Source organism: Myotis lucifugus, unplaced genomic scaffold, assembly GCF_000147115.1.
Source record: "Myotis lucifugus unplaced genomic scaffold, Myoluc2.0 scaffold_1169, whole genome shotgun sequence".
Lineage (NCBI taxonomy): Eukaryota > Metazoa > Chordata > Mammalia > Chiroptera > Vespertilionidae > Myotis > Myotis lucifugus.
Window position 1 is genome coordinate 49,262 of NW_005872217.1, and position 3,774 is coordinate 53,035.

General features: G+C 45.9%; 1 long non-coding RNA gene across 1 annotated transcript; it reads right to left on the reverse strand.

Annotated features, from left to right (window-relative positions):
- Positions 1–1,648: 1,648 nt before the first annotated feature.
- On the reverse strand, positions 1,649–3,688 carry LOC111824322. Its single transcript, XR_002827398.1, has 2 exons — positions 3,594–3,688; positions 1,649–1,935 (listed from the first exon to the last, which is right to left on the reverse strand). It is a non-coding gene; the product is annotated as an uncharacterized LOC111824322 (long non-coding RNA).
- Positions 3,689–3,774: the final 86 nt, after the last annotated feature.

The window sequence follows — 3,774 nt, forward strand, 5'->3', positions numbered from 1 at the left end:
ACAGTCATTCTGGTCATTCCACTGTTCAGTCGCTGGGCATTTATTATATAGGATAATTGAGATATCATTGACCTATAACTTTTTGCTAGTTCCAAATTGTGAAGGGCCAACCACAAGCTGTTAAAATTCTTGTTAATTTCCACCACCACATAGTGTTACACACTTTTTTCCCCTTATGATGAGAACTTGTAACAATTTTTCTCTTAGCAATTTTCAGATATTCAACACAGTATTATTAACTATATTACTATAGTTCATAATATCAACACATACTATTATTAGCTACAGTCACCATGCTGTATAATATTGTTGGGGTCCAGCCCCAGCATGTCCAGAGGTTCCCAAAGGTGTGGACGGAGCCGGTGAAGAAGGAATGACATGGAGACAGCGTTCAGTTGATCAGCAGCCTAGCCAGGTTCTCTAACCAGGTTCTAGCCAGGTTCTCCAGCCAGGTTCTAGCCAGGTTCAGTCTTTATTGTCCTGTTACATCTGTATTTACACCAGTTGATTTTAATCCTATCCATTCTATTCCAAAGGTTAGGGCGTTTGTTATCTCCATTCCAAGGTCACTACTCTATTGTTCTGTTAAGCTACAAGGATGTAACTGAAGGAGATTATCCTAAGTAAAGATTATGTAGCTTAAGCGTGATTGTTTGTAGTTAAAGTGATTAATTACCCGCCTGGCACTTAGTTAAGGGGTTTTACTGATTCCCTTCCTTAGTCCTGTTAATCCCTAACAATAGGGAAAAATACCCACCTGGGGAAACAACCTTTCTCGGAGAGGTGACCTTGGTTAAAACACATAGCGCTAAGAAGGGGAGCAAACATATTAAGAACAGTATGCCATATACCCCAGGTCCCTTGAAACATATGCTGTGCAGATGTTTCTTCCCTGCAGCGACTGTGTCAAGCAGCAGGGATGGACCGGCTTCCTGCAAATTCCCCCTTTTTTATTTTTTAAATGATAGCGCGTGTAAATCAGCGGCCACCTCTCAGATTGGGTTGTTTAAGACTCGGAAGACCTGTTTGTGACTTTGCCAACAGGTCAGTCTGAGGCTTAACCCTATTTTGGCTCCCCACATACTATGTCCTCATGAATTAATTATCTTATAACTGAAAATGTTGACCTTTTCCTACCCCAACCCCCTCTGCCTCTGGCAGCCACCAGAGTATTCTCTGTATCTATGAGTTTGATTTTTTCAAACTTTCCACACATAAGTGAGATCATACAGTATTTGTCTTTCTCTGTCTGATTTACTTCACTTATAATGCCTTCATGGTCATCCATGTTGTTGCAAATGACAGGTTTTCCTTTTTATGACAATAATCTTCCATTGTACATGTACCATTTCTTCACCCACTCATTTATGGATGGGCACTGAGGATGCTTCCACATCCTGGCTATTGCAGAAGATGCCAAAGTGAACGTGGGAGGACATACATCTCCTCAAGTTAGTGTTTTTATTTCTCCCAAATAATTACCCAGAAGGGGTGTTGCTGGGTCCTGTGGCAGCTCTATTTATAATTTTTGAGGAACTGCCAGACTGATTTACTAGTACGTAGTGGCTGCGCCAATTTACATTCCCACAGTGTGAGGGGGTTCCCCTTTCTGAACATTCTTGCCAACACTTATTTCTTGTCTTTTTTGTATCCCAGCTTGAGATTTGCTACATGGTTCAGTGATAGGAATTGTGGGGCACAGCCATGGAAATCGTGCTTTCTTTAGTCCGCTGTTTGCACTGGACAATCTTCATTGTAATACGTGAGGAGTCTCAGTGGGTGTTCATTGTAATACATGGATGGGTGGAGCTGGTTACCTCTTCTTTGTCTGCACCTGAGGCAGGGAAAGACCTGGTTTTGTGGAGCTTGATAGTTGTACAAATGTTGAGATCACTGTTTCAAAACTAATACACAATGTGGCGCACATGAATTTTTCTGAAATGAGAATACACATCATGACATAAAAGCTACAATTCTGAAGACCAAAAATAAGACAATTCCAAAAAATTACAGACTGTTCTTATTAGTAGTATGGCATACCTTTCTACAACACCTGCATAACACGCTCCCCACATTTTTTTGACTGATACATTTGATGGACTCTTTATAGGACAATAATCCTGTCATGTACTAATACGTGTTAATATCATACTAAGAAACATTATTAATTGTTATAATAGTATATGTATATAGTATAGAGAATAGAAAGAGAATTCTGTGTGTCCTCAGCATGGTTGAGAGAAATTTCTTTTTCTTCTGTACAGTTTAAGGAACTTACTTCCATTGCACAACCTGTTACTGGGAATGTCTGAAGTGTTTCACATCATTGTCATATTTGGGAAAACATTGATCAAGTTTCTTTCTTTCATAAAAGAGCAGTAGGATTGCAGGTTATGTCCACACATCACTCGAGCCCCTGCTGGGCTTTGAAAAGGGACTGAGCACGTTAAGGGGCCCTGAAGGTGGAGCTTCCTGAGCTGTAAGGTGGCAAATTTGCTGTCGTGTGGAGATCCAACCTCTGAGGCTCCCCCTGAAGGGGTTCGATCTGCCTTCACACATCCCGTTCTGATGGGGCCTGTGCGCTGTCGCTGTCCCTCAGACCATGGGAGACCCACATGTGTGCTTCCCGTGTGCCCCGAAAGGCATCAGCTTTTCCCCTGGGTTCCACCCTCCATGAGAGTTGAGTCTAAATTCCTTCTTTTCTTTCCAGCATTTGAGTGATGTGAAGAAATTTTAAAATTACCCTTTTACACAATGGTTTCGGCTGGAGGGTGGATCCCCTGAGTCACCAGGACCTGTGATGACCACCGTGTCCCCCTGGGGGACCACCCTCTCGACTTACACCTCATCTGTAAGGGGGTCACTTTCAGATTCACATCTGGATAGGCCTCTCAACCTCTGGGGCCTCAGTATATTTACCTCCAGGCTCAGGAGGGGGGAGGGGAGATAGGAAGATTTCTCAGTCACCACACCCCCTAACTACTGTGTAGGCGAAGTTCCCTTTCCAGGACTATCCACAGTCTCTCCCCCTGGGCTTCCTGTTGGGGCATCCTCAGCTCCACCCCAGAGCTGGCACTTTGCTCCCTGACACAGGGACCCGGACCTGCTCTGTGCTGAGAGAGGCAGACATGGTGCCCCTGCTGCTGCTGCTCCTGCTGTGGGGGGGTGAGTGGGCCCAGGGAGCGGCGGGATGAGGAAGTGGGAGAGGGATGGGGCTGCATCTGAGCCTCTGTGTCCCCCTCCCAGAATCTCTGGAGGAGCAGCCAGGCTTTGAGCTCCAAGTGCAGGAATCCGTGACGGTGCAGGAGGGTCTGTGCGTCCACGTGCCCTGCTCCTTCTCCTACCCCTGGAGCTCATGGTCTTCCTCTAGTGAACTCTACACCTACTGGTACCGGAAAGAGGACAGCATATGGTACAGTTCACCTGTGGCCTCGAATGACCCAAATAAACCAGCAAAGGGAGAAACCCAAGGCCGTTTCCTCCTCCCGGACTCCAGGAACAACAACTGCTCCCTGCACATCAGAGATGCCAGGAGGAGTGACACAGGAATATACACCTTCCGAATGGAGAGAGGAAGTGTGAAATATAATTACCAAGACAAGATGCTGAATTTGCAGGTGACAGGTAAGGCAGGGGCCCCGGAGAGAAGTCTGAGATGTGGAACTCGGTCTTGGAACAGGAACAGGACCAGGACACTGGGTCACTCCCTGTCCAGGCCGTGGGCCCTGGGTGGTGGAAGAGACACAGGACCTGGGTGAGCTCAGGCCCCGAGGC